Source organism: Elephas maximus, chromosome X (genome assembly GCF_024166365.1).
Source record: "Elephas maximus indicus isolate mEleMax1 chromosome X, mEleMax1 primary haplotype, whole genome shotgun sequence".
NCBI classification, from domain to species: Eukaryota; Metazoa; Chordata; class Mammalia; order Proboscidea; family Elephantidae; genus Elephas; species Elephas maximus.
Window position 1 is genome coordinate 28,375,938 of NC_064846.1, and position 13,697 is coordinate 28,389,634.

Here is a 13,697-nt window from a genome sequence, read left to right on the forward strand (position 1 = left end):
CTGCTTTTATGGGCTTATAGTCAGAGAAGATGCTTTGTAATATTTCAGTGTTTTGGATTATTGTACTAAAGTTTGCTTTATGACCTAATATGTGGGCTATTCTAGAGAATGTTCCATGTGCACTAGAAAAGAAGGTATACTTGGTTGCTGTTGGATGGAGTGTTCTGTATATGTTTATAAGGTCAAGTTGGTTGATTGTGATATTTAGATCTTCTGTGTCTTTATTGAGCTTCTTTCTGGATGTCCCGACCTTCACCGAACGTGGTGTGTTGAAGTCTCCTACTATTATTGTGGAGCTGTCTATCTCACTTTCCAATGCTGATAGAGTTTGCTTTATATATCTTACAGCCCTGTCATTTGGTGGATAAATATTTAATATGGCTATATCCTTCTGGTATCTTGTCCCATTAATCATTATTTAGTATCCTTCCTTATCCTTTATGATGGATTTAACTTTAAAGTCTATTCTGTCAGAAATTAATATTGCCACTCCTGCTGTTTTTTGATTGTTGTTTGCTTGATATATTTTTTTCCATCCTTTGAGTTTTAGTTTGTTTGTGTCTCTAAGTCTAAGGTGTGTCTCTTGTAGTCAGCGTATAGACGGATCATGTTTTTTAATCCATTCTGCCACTCTCTGTCTCTTTATTGATGCATTTAGTCCATTTACATTCAGCCCGATTATGGATAAGTATGATTTTATTGCTATCATTTTGATGTCTTTTTTTGTGTGTTGTTGACCGTTTCTTTTTCCCAATTAACTTTTTGTGCTGAGTAGATTATTTTCTTTTCCTCATATTCATTGTTGTTGATTTTGTTTCTGCTGAGTCTCTATTTTTTTCTTGTATTTTATTTTGATGAGTAGGATAGTTTGTCTCCTTTGTGGTTACCTTATTATTTACCCCTATTTTTCTAAATTTAAAACTAACTTTTAATTCTTTGTATCAACTTGACTTCCTCTCCATATGAAACATCTATTCTTAGTCTCTCTTTATTGTTTTAATGTTGTCTTCTTTTACATAATAACATCACTATTTCCCTGTTTTGAGCATTTTTTATCTTGATGTATTTTTGTGATTTCCCTCTCTGGGTTGACATCTGGTTGCTCTGCCTAGTGTTCTAGTCTTGGGTTGATACTTGATCTTATTAATTTTCTAACCAAAGAACTCCCTTTAGTATATCTTGTAGTTTTGGTTTGGTTTTTACGAATTCCGTAAACTTCTGTTTATCTGGAAATGTCCTAATTTCACCTTCATATTTGAGAGGCAGCTTTGCTGGATATGTGAATCTTGGCTGGAAATTTTTTTCCTTCAATTTTTTTTTCATATAAGTCATCCATTGCCTTGTTGCTGGCATGGTTGCTGCCGAGTAGTCCGAGCTTATTCTTATTGACTGTCGTTTGTAAGTGACTTTTTGTTTATCCCTAGCTGCTCTTAAAATGCTCTCTTTATCTTTGGTTTTGGCAAGCTTGATTATCATATGTCTTGGTGACTTTCTTTGGAGATCTTCCTTATGTGGAGTTTGATGAGCATCTTGCATAGATATCTTCTCACCTTTCGCAATACCAGGGAAGTTTTCTGCCAATAAACCTTCAATGATTCTCTCTGTATTTTCTGTTATCCCTCCCTGTTCTGGAACTGCAATCACTGGTAGGTTATTTCTTTTCATCGAGTCCCACATGATTCTTAAGGTTTCTTCATTTTTTTAAATTCTTTTATCTGATTTTTCTTCAAATATATTGTTGCCAAGCGCTTTATCTTTAAGCACACAAATCCCGCCTTTCCCTTGCTGAATTCTGCTTCTCTGACTTTCTTTTGAGTTGTTTAATTCTGTAATTTTTTGTTAATCTTCCAAATTTCTGATTGCTGTCTGTCTATGTATTTTTCTAGCTTATTAAATTTTTGATTACATTCCTGAATAACCTTTTCAGTTTCTTCAACTGCTTTTTCTGTGTGTTCCTTTGCTTTTTCTGCATATTACCTTATTTCTTTCCTGATGTCTTGAAGGGATCTCTATATTAATCTTTTGTATTTTGTGTCCCGTAATTCCAGGAAGGGAATTGCATCTAGAAGATCCCTTGATTCTTTATTTTGAGAGCTTGTTGAGGCAATCATGGTCTGTTTCTTTTTGTGACTTGATATTGACTCTTGTCTCCAAGCCATCCGTAAGTTATCGTTTTAGTTTTTTTATGTTTGCTTAGTGTATCATAGCTTCTTGCTTTGTTTTGTTTTGATATGCCCAAATGGGTTACTTGAGTGAGCTAGCTTGATTATTTTCACCTTTGGTGCTCTGACGTCCTGCCCCAGATGGCTAATGCTGTTATCAGGTATATCAGTCTAGGAGTCCATTCACTTTTCTTGTACGAATTCAGCTCAGGTGTCCAGGTAGCTGATCATCAAGCATGTGGTACAGGCTCTGTCCTATAGTCTTAGGTGGTCAGGGGTGATTGGTGTATGTGCCAGTATCTGGTTGCAGCAGGGTGTCATGCTGTGAGCAAGGCAGGGGTCTGAGAATCGTCACCCAAGTATCTCTGAGGAAAGTGTGTCCCTGTTCCCTTGAGCCTACAGGTGGTCGTGTTCTGCAGATGGATCATGGGTACTCAATGTTTTTGGTTGTAAGGACTGGGAGCTACCAGTTATCCTTGGACCCGTCACAGGCGGCTGGTTGACCTGAGTGGAGCCACCACTCCTTAGACCCCTGATGTGGGTAGGTGAGGACCATGGTTATTAGGCGAAGTGGTGTCAAACATCAAATACCCACCTCTCCACTGCACAGCTCAAACATTTGTAGTTTGCCAACAAGGGCCTATTTTCCTGAAACAGGCACACGCCATTCCATGCAGGGGGGAAAGGTACTCAAAGTCCACAGAGTGTTTATGCCTGGACAGGAGCTGCTTCTGTCCTGAGCTCCCCTATTTAGTGGAGCTGGCAAATTATCTTTTCCCCCGATTGCAAATTTATTCCTCCTCCAGGGCCTGGAGGATGGCTCTAGGCACTCAACAGGGCCTATCTCAGGCCCAGGGAAATCAATAACCACTGAAGCCAGCTTGGGGGTGGTGGGGCATGGTAAAATATATGCAAGTATTTAGCTTTTGCCGAAAACGCCATTCTTCTCTGTTTCTGGGGGTGTGAGTAGGCTGTGTGGCTGGCTATTTCTCCCTGAAGAAACCGCAGCCTAATGCTAGTACCAGCCCGCTGCAGCCACTCCAGGGAATGGTGCCTGAGGGCTCCCGGCAATTCAGGTCCGATAACTCCTCTCTGCTTCTGAACCATCTCTTCTTTCCCTTTCCCCTCAATTCATTTTCTAACCTTGTCTTTGATGTTCAGGGCTCCTAGCTTGTCATAAATGTACTCATTTCTCTTGATTTTTGGGGTCTTCGTTTTAAGAGGGCTCACTGGAAGTGTCTGTCTATTCCACCATCTTGGCCCCACCTCCCATGTCTTTTGATTTCTTGACTGATGTTGCTTATTGGTTCAGTTATGAGGATTTTTGTTTTCTTTATGTTGATGTGTAATCCATACTGAAAGCTGTGGTCTTTGATCTTCATCAGTAAGTGCTTCAAGTCCTCTTCACTTTCGCCAAACTGTTTTTCTTAGTATTCTGTTAGGATTCTTTTAATTTCAGTTGGGTTTGTGTGATGTTGCCCGTGTCATTTCTTATTGAGGTTAATTGCTTCATCTTGAGATTTTCTATTGTCAGTTTGGCCAGTGGTTTGTTGATTTTGTTGATCTTTTCAGAGAACCAGCTTTTGGTCTTGTTAGCTCTTTCAATTGTTTGTCTATTCTCTATTTCATTTAATTCTGCTCTAATTTTTTATTATTTCCTTTCTTCTGGTAACTGAGGGTTTCTTCTGCTGCTTTCTTTTTGCTTGTTTGAGTTGTAGGGTTAATGTTCTGATTTGGGCTCTTTCTTCTTTTTGCGTATGTGCATTTATTGCTGTAAATTGACCTTTGAGCACTGCTTTTGCTGTTTCCCAAAGGTTCTGGTAGGATGTGTTTTCATTCTGATTGGATTTTGTGTATTTTTTTATTCTCTCCTTAATTTCTTCTATAACCCAAAAGTTTCTGAGCAAGGTGTTGTTCAGTTTTTATGTGTTTGATTTTTTTTTCCTTGCTCTTTCGGTTATTGATTTCTACTTTTATGGCTTTGTGGTCAGAAAAGATGCTTTGTAATATTTGAATGTTTTGCATTCTGTTAAGGCTTGCTTTGTGGCCTAATATGTGGTCTATTCTAGAGAAAGTCACATGTGTGTTGGAAAAGAAAGTATACTTGGCTGCTGTTGGGTGGAGTGTTCTGTACATGTCTGTGAGGTCAAGTGGGTTGATTGTGGCATTTAGATCTTCCGTGTCTCTATTGAGCTTCTTTCTGGATGTTCTGTCATTCACCGAGCATGGTGTGTTGAAGTCTCCTACTATTATTGTGGAGTTGTCTATCTCACTTTTTAATGCTGTCAGAGTCTGTTTTATATATCTTGCAGCCCTGTCATTGGGTGCACAAATGTTTAATATGGCTATATCCTCGTGGTATATTGTCCCTTTAATCATTATATAGTGTTCTTCCTTATCCTTTGTGGTGGATTTAACTTTAAAGTCTATTTTGTCAGAAATTATTATAGCCATTCCTGCTCTTTTTTGATTGTTGTTTGCTTGATATATATTTTTCCCATCTTTTGAGTTTTAGTTTGTTTGTATCTTTAAGTCTAATGTGTGTCTCTTTTAGGCAGCATATACACAGATCATATCTTTTTTTATCCATTCTGCCACTCTCTATTGTTGCATTTAGTCCATTTACATTCAGCAAAATTATCTATTGGTATGAGTTTATTGTTATTGTTTTGATGTCTTTTTTTGTGTGTTGTTGAAAATTTCTTTGTTCCACCTAATTTTCTGTACTGAGTCATTTTCTTTATGTATTTTCTTTTCATCCATGTTAATTTTGTATTTGCTGAGTCTTTATGTTTTTCTTGTTTTTTATTTTGATGTGTAGGTTTGTTAGTTTCCTTCGTGGTTGCCTCAATATTTACCCCTATTTTTCTATGTTTAAACCAAACTTTTATTTCTTTTTATGATCTTGACTTCCTCTCTATATGAAAGTTCTATGACTACATTTTTTAGTCTCTCTTTTTTGTTTTAATATCGTCACCTTTGCATATTGACATTTCTGTTGACCTATTTTCAGTGTTTTACCTGTGATTTATTTTCACGACTTCCTTATCTGGGTTGATATCTGGTTGCTTTGTTCTGTGTTCTAGTCTTGGGTTGTTATCTGATGTTATAGATTTTCTAACTGGAAGACTCCCTTTACTATTTCTTGTAATTTTGCTTTGGTTTTTATAAATTTCCTAAACTCTGTTTATCTGGAAATGCCCCAATTTCATGATCATGTTTGAGAGACAGTTTTGCTGAATATATAATTCTTGCATGGAAATTTTTTTCCTTGAAGGATTTATATATGTCATCCCATTGCCTTCTTGCCTGTATGGTTTCTGCTGAGTAGTCAGAGCTTAGTCTTATTTTCTCTCCTTCGTAGGTGACTTTTCGTTTATCCCTAGCTGCTCTTAAAATTCTCTATCTTTGGTTTTGAAAGTGTGATTATAATATGTCTTGGTAACTTTCTTTATGGATCTACCTTGTGTGGTGTTTGATGGGCGTCTTGGATAGATATCTTCTTATCTTTCACTATATTAGGGAAGTTTTCTGCCAAAAAATCTTCAAGAATTCTCTCTGTATTCCTTGTTATCCCTCCCTGTTCTGGTAATCCAATCACTCATATGTTATTCCTCTTGATAGAGCCCTACGTGATTCCTAGGGTTTCTTCATTTTTTTTTCAATTCTTTTATCTGATTTTTTTCCTCAGATGAGTTGGTGTCAAGTGCTGTATCTTCAGCCTCACTAATTCTGACTTCCATTGCCTCAATTCTGCTCCTATTGCTTTCTATTGAGTTGTCTAATTCTGAAAATTTATTGTTAATCTTTTGGATTTCTGTTTGCTTTCTCTCTGTGGATTCTTGAAGCCTGTTACATTTGTCATTGTGCTCTTGTATAACCTTCTTTAGTTCTTCCATAGCTTTGTTTGTGTGTTCCTTGGCTTATTCTGTATTTTGCCTGGTCTCCTTCCTGATCTCTTGAAGAGTTCTGTATATTAGTCTTTTGAATTCTACCTCTGATAATTCAAAGAATTCTCTTCCTCTGGAACGTTTTTGGATTCTTTGTTTTCATGCCTTGCTGAATCCATCATGGTCTGCCTCTTTATGTGATTTGATATTGACTGTTGTCTCTGAGCCATCAATATGTAATCATATTTATTTATTTTATGTTTGTTTACTGTGTCCTAGTTTCTTGTTTTGTTCTGTTTTAATATGTCCAAATAGGCTGGTTGTGTGAGCTAGTTTAATTATAGGAGTCTTTGAATCTCTCGAGTCCTGTGTCCAGGTGGCTAGAGCTGTTACTAGGTATGTGAGCCCAGGATTCCATTTACTTTTCTTGTGTGGATTCAGCTCAGGTGTCCAGGTCATCAGGCACTGAGAATGTGGTGTAGGCTCTCACCTACGGTCCTAGACAGGCAGGGGTGATTGGAGTAGGCCCAGGTATCTGGCTGCCTTAGGGGTCATGCACTGATCAAGGCAGGGGGCTGACTGCTGCTCCTGAGTGTCTGAGCAGAAGGCTTTTCCCTGTTCCCTGGAATGCGTAGGTAGGTAGGTTTTGCAGCCAGACTGTATGCACCCAATGCTGTTGGCTGTAAGGACTGGGAGTCACCACTTAACTCTTGGACCCCCGTTGTGGGTGGCTCAGTGGAGTGGGTGGAGCCACCAGTCCTTAGGTCCCTGACGTGGGTCTGTGAGGATGCTGTTTAATGGGCAGGGCAGTGTTAAATGTCATGAATGTTCTACTCCTGCTTATAGCAGACACAGATGAAAATAGACTTCAGGTATAAACCCTACTGTACTCTGGTAATGAGGGCCTTCGCTGGTCTACACACAGGTCTACACAGGTGTGAAAAGCATTCAAAGTCTGTGGACCCCTTATGCCTGTGTCTAGGCAAAGCAGCTGTGCCCCCCATGAGTTCCCAGCTTAGGGGAGCTGGCAGATTATTTTTTTCCTGTTTGTTAATGTGTTCCCTCTCCAAAGCCAGGAGAATGGCTCGTGACAGGTCCTACTTCCAGATCAGGGAGTGCAGGGGGTCACTGAAGCTGGATCAGGACCCAGAGCAGAGCAGAAAGTGGGTAGGTAAATGGGAGAGAGGTATTTCCCAAAAGGGTCTTTTTTTTTTTTTTTTTTTTGGATCCACACATCAAGCTAGATGCTTGTACTGGTTTTGCTTCTCTAGAGAACCCAGCCTAAGACAAAGGTCTTCGTCTTTTTCACTGGCCCTCTACTTTACCAAAGGAGAATGAAGAAAGCCAAAGACACAAGGAAAATATTTGTCCAAAGGACTAATGGACCACACAACCCACAGCCTCCACTAGTCTGAGCCATGAAAAACTAGATGGTGCCCACTACTACCACCTACCACTCTGACAGGGGTCCCAATAAAGGGTCCCAGACAGAGCTGGAGAAAAATGTAGAACAAAATTCAAATTCACAAAAAAGACCAGACGTACGGATCTGACAGAGAGTGGAGGAACGCCCGAGACTATGGCCCCCGGACACCATGCTAACTCAGAACTGAAGCCACTCCCAAAGTCCACCTTTCAGCTAAAGATGAGACAGGCCTATAAAATGAAAAATAACACACAAGAAGAACTTCCTTCTTAGTTCAGTCAAGTGTATGAGGCCAAATGGGCAACATTTCCCCAAAAGCAAATACGACAAGGCAGGAAGGACAGGAAAACTGGACGTGGGGAACCCGGGGTAGGAAGGGAAAGGGGGAGAGTGCTGACACATTATGGGGATTGCGACCAATGTCACAAAACAATTCATGTATAAATTTTTGAATGAGAAAATAATTTGCACTGTAAACTTTCACCTAAATCACAATAAAATTAATTTTTTTACTATACCCACTTTGTGGTAGATATCATTCTATGTACTTATGATACAAATCCAGTTAAGACATGGTCCATGAGCTCAAGGAGTTTAAAGTATAATAACAGGGGCATATGAGTAAACCAGCAATTTCTATGCAGAATGATGGTCATTGTGATAGGAGGCCACAGATGGTATTCTGAAAGCAGAGAAAAGGAACAACTTAATCAGACTGTGAGTTTCTCAGAGGAGATGATGCTTGACTTGCAGTTTAAAGTGATGGTTCTTAAACTTGGATGCACCATGTAATCACCTAGGGAGCTTTAAGAAATACCAATGCCCACCACCCCCCCAATCAAGAGATTCTGATTTAATTGGTTTGGGGTGTGGCCCAGGCAGGAAAAGCCTCTGAAGAGGCAGCATGTGCAAAAGCAATGTGATGGTTAAGGTTGTGTGTCAATTTGGCTGGGCCATGATTCTCAGTGTTTATATGTGATCACCCCATGATGGGATCTGCTGTGAGTACCCAGTCGGTTGAAAGGGAGTTTCCTTGGGCGTGTGGCCTGCATCAGAATATAAGCAGACATTCTGGCTTTTGTTTTTTCTGGATCTGTAGCTGGCTCCTGTTTGTCTGACCTCCAGTTCTTGGGTCTTGAACTAGGAGCTTACCTGCTGATCTTGGGATCTGTTGATCTTCACATCCTGTGAGCAAGAGCTCTAAACTTTGACCTACTTATCTTGGGTTCAACAACCCATGCAGCTACATGAATCAGGAGAAGCCTTGAGATCTTGCCTGCCGATCTTGGGATTTGTCGATCTTCACAGCTTGTGAGCAAGAGCCCTGCTCTCTGGCCTGCTGATCTTGGGTTCACCAGCCCCTGGAGTTACGTCAGTCAAGAGAAGCCTGTATCCTGATCCATGGACTTGGGATGTTCCAGACTCTACAATCACATGAGCCATTTCCTTGATATAAATGTTTCTCTATATTTATTTATATGCTTTACTGGTTTTGCCTCTCTAGAGAACCCAGCCTAAGACAGATGCCAACATTGATTTGATGTTTTTGTGTTGGCTTAGAGCATGGCATGTGTTGTTAGGTGCTATTGAGTCAGCTTTGACTCATAGCGACCCTTTATACAACGTAACAAAACACTTCCCAGTCATGTGGCAGCCTAGTGATCATTGTTAGGCTTGAGCCCATTGTTGAAGCTACCCTGTCAATCAATCTTGTTGATGGTCCTCCTCTCTTTTGTTGACCCTCTACTTTACCAAGCATGATGTCCTTGTCCTGGAACTGATCCCTTCTGATAACATGTCCAATGTATGTGAGACGAAGCCTCGCCATCCTCGTTTTCGAAGAGCATTCTGGCTGTAGGTTATAAGACAGATTTGTTCGTTCTTCTGGCAGTCCATGGTATATTCAATATTCTTCACCAACAACATGATTCAGAGACGTCAATTCTTCTTTGGTCTTCCTTATTCACTGGCCATCTCTCACATGCATATGAGGTGATTGAAAACACCATGGCTCGAGTCAGGCATGTCTTAGTCCTTAACGTGATATCATTGCTTTTTTAACACTTTAAAGACGTCTTTTGCAGATTTGCCCAATTCAATGCTTCGTTTGATTTCTTGACACCTGCTTCTATGAGTGTTGGTTGTGGATCCAAGTAAAATGAGATTCTCGACAACTTTAATCTTTCTTCCACTTATCTTGATGTTGTTTATTGGTCAAGTTGTGAAGATTTTGGGTTTCTGCATGTTGAGGTGTAATCCATACCAAAGGCTGTGGTCTTTGATCTTCTTCAGTAAGTCCTTCAAGTCCTCCTCACTTTCAGCAAGCAAGATTGTCATGTACTTATTGCAGGTTGTGACTGAATCTTCCTCCAATTCTGATGCCAGACTCTTTTTCATATAGTCCAGCTTCTCTGAATATTTGCCCACCATATCGATTGTATCCTGATTCAATCAATTTCAGACTGCAGAAGTTGGTAAAAATCTTCAATTTCTTCATCTTTGGCCTTAGAGGTTGGTGTGTAAATTTGAATAATAGTCGTATTAATTGTTCTTCCTTGTAGGCGTATGGATATTATCCTATTACTGACAGCATTGTACTTTAGGATAGATCTTGAAATGTTCTTTTTGAAGATGATGCAACGCCATTCCTCTCTAAGTTGTCGTTCCCGGCATAGTAGACCATGTGATTGTCTGATTCAAAATGGCCAATAGCAGGAAGGCAGGACCAAGATGGCAGAGTAGTCAAACACTTCTGGTGATCCCTCTTACAATAAAGACCCTAAAAAACAAGTGAAGTGATTATATATATGACAAATTAGGAACCGTGAATATCAAAGGCAAAGCAAGAAAATGGACTGAGCAGCAGGGGAGAGAGAGGTGGTTCAGAAGTGGTTAGGAGTTGCCAGACCTGACTCCGTGGGAACCCGCAGGCACAGTCCCCTGGAGTGACCATGGTGGGGCTGGCGGTAGCATTCTGGATGCAGTATCTTCAAAGAGAGACAGTGAACTGCACAGCCTCATACCTCTGGACCCAGAGAAAAACAGCGCTCTCGGCAAAAGCTAAGCACTTGCATTTATTTTACCATGCCCCCAGCCCCCAAGATGGCTTCATTAGCTGTCAATTTCCCTGGGCTTGAGATAGGTCCTGCTGCACACCTTGAAGCCATTCTCCTGGCCTTGGAGAAGGAATAAATTAACAATTTGGGGAAAAGATAATCTGCCAGCTCCACTAAGTTGGGGAGCTCAGGACACAAGCGGCTCCTGTCCAGGCACAAATGGTCTGCAGACTTTGAATACCTTTCACCCCTGCATGTACCTATGTGGGCCCATTTCAGGAGAATAGGCCCCTGTTGGCAGACTGCAACTGTTTCAGCTGTGTGGTGGAGAGGTGAGTGTTTGATGTTTGCCACTGCTTTGCCTATTAAGCGGGGTCCTCACCTACGCATATCAGGGGCCTAAGGACTGGTGGCTCCACCCATGTCACCTAACCACCCAAGACAGGGGCCCAAGGATAACTAGTAACTCCCAGTCCTTACAACCAAATGCACTGGGTGCCCATGGTCCAGTTACAGAACCCACCCAACTCTGCACTCCAGAGAACAGGGCCGCACTTTCCTCACAGACACTCAGAGGGTGCTTGTCAGCCCCCCATGTTGTTCAGAGTGTGACCCCCTGCTGCAACCCAATACCTGTGCCTACACCAATCACACCTAACCCTCTAAGACTGTAGGACAAAGCCTGTACCACACACTTGATAACCAACTACCTGGACACCTAAGCTGAATCCATACAAGAAAAGTGAATGGATTCCTAGTCTCATATACCTGGTAACAGCTCTAGCCATCTGGTGACAGGATGATAGAGCTTCAGAGGTAAAAATAATCAGGCTAGCTCACTCAAGCAGCCTATTTGGGCATAGCAAAACAAAACAAAGCAAGAACCTAGGATACGGTAAGCAAACAACATGGACTAATAAATAATTATAGATGGCTCAGAGAAAACAGTCAATATCAAATCACATAAAGGAACAGACTATGATCACTTCAACAAGCTCTCAAAACAAAGAATCAAGGAATCTTCTTGATGAAGGTGTTTTTCTGGAATTACCAGATGTAGACTACAAAAGATTAATATACAAAACCCTCCAAGACGTCAGGAACGAGACCAGGCAAAATGCAGAACACGCCAAGGAACACACAGATAAAGCAGTTGAAGAAGTTAAAAATATTATTCAAGAACACAGTGAAAAATTTAATAGGCTGCAAGAATCCATAGAGAGACAGCAATTAGAAATTCAGAAGATTAACAACAAAATTACAGAATTAGACAACTCAATAGAAAGTCAAAGGAGCAGAATTGAGGATATGGACTGCAGAATTAGTGAGACTGAAGATAAAACACTTGGCACCAATATATTCGAAGAAACGTCAGATAAAAGAATTTAAAAAATGTAGAAACCCTAAGAATCATGTGGGACTCTATCAAGAGAAATAACCTACGAGTGACTGGAGTACCAGAACATGGAGGGATAACAGAAAATACAGAGAGAATTGTTGAAGATTTCTTGGCAGAAAAATTCCCCGATACTGTGAAAGATGAGAAGATATCTATCCAAGATGCTCATTGAACTCCACATAAGGTAGATCTCCAAGGAAAGTCACCAAGACATATTATAATCAAACTTTCAAAACCAAAGATAAAGAGAGAATTTTAAGAGGAGCTAGGGATAAACAAAAAGTCACCTACAAAGGTGAGTCATAAGAATAAGCTCGGACTACTTGGCAGAAACCATGAAGAAAAGAAGGCAATAGGACAACTTATATAAACCATTGAAGGAAAAAAATTGCCAGCTGAGAATCATATATCCAGCAACACTGTCTCTCAAATATGAAAGCGAAATTAAGACATTTCCAGAAAAACAGAAATTTAGGGAATTGGTAAAAACCAAACCAAAACTACAAGAAATACTAAAGGGAATTCTCTGGTTAGAAAATCAATAATATCAGATATCAGAACACAGGACAGATCAACCATATATCAACCCAGATAGGGAAATCACAAAAATAAATCAAGATTAAAAAAAGCTCAAAACAGGGAAAGAGTGGTGTCATTATGTAAAAGATGACAACATTAAAACAATAAAGAAGGACTGAAAAATGTAGCCATACATCTTTCGTATGGACAGGAAGTCAAAGGCAATATAAAGAAATAAAAGTTAGGTTTAAACTTAGAAAAATAGGGGTAAATATTAAGGAACCACAAAGGAAACTATCCTACTCATCAAAATAAAATATAAGAAAAAAAAAAAGACTCAGAAAAAACAGAATCAACAACAATGAATAATAGGAAAAGACAATATATAAAGATAAACTACTTGGCACATAAAGTTAAGTGGCAAAAAGAAACTGTCAACAACACCCAAAAAAAAAGACATCAAAATGACAGCAGTAAACTCATACCTATCCATAATTACGCTGAATGTAAATGGACTAAATGCACCAATAGAAAGACAGAGAGTGGCAGAATGGATTAAAAAACAAGATCCATCTATATACTGCCTACAAAAGACACGCCTTAGACTTAGAGATAAAAGCAAACTAAAACTCAAAGGACGGAAAAATATGTATATCAAGTAACAATCAAAAAACAGCAGGAGAGGATATACTAATTTCTAACAAAATAGACTTTAAAGTTAAATCCACCACAAAGGATAAGGAAGGACACTATATAATGATTAAAGGGACAATATACCAGGAGGATATGACCATATTAAGTATTTATGCACACAATCAAAGGGCTTCAAAATACATAAAGCAAACTCTAACAGTATTAAAAAAGCTAGATAGCTCCGCAATAATAGTAGACTTCAACACACCATTTCCAGTGAAGGAGAGAACATCCAGAAAGAAGCTCAATAAAGGCACAGAAAAACTAAATGCCAAAATCAAACAACTTGACCTCATAGACCTATACAGAACAGTCCACGCAACAGCAGCAAAGTATACTTTCTTTTCCAATGCACATGGAGCATACTCTAGAATAGACCACATATTAGGTCATAAGGGAAGCCTTTACAGAATTCAAAACACTGAAGTAGTACAAAGCATCTTCCCTGACCTTAAGGCCATAAAAGTAGAAAAAAAATAACAGAAAAAGCAGGGAAAAGAAATCAAACACTTGGAAAGTGAACAGTGCCCTCCTCAAAAATGACTGGGTTAT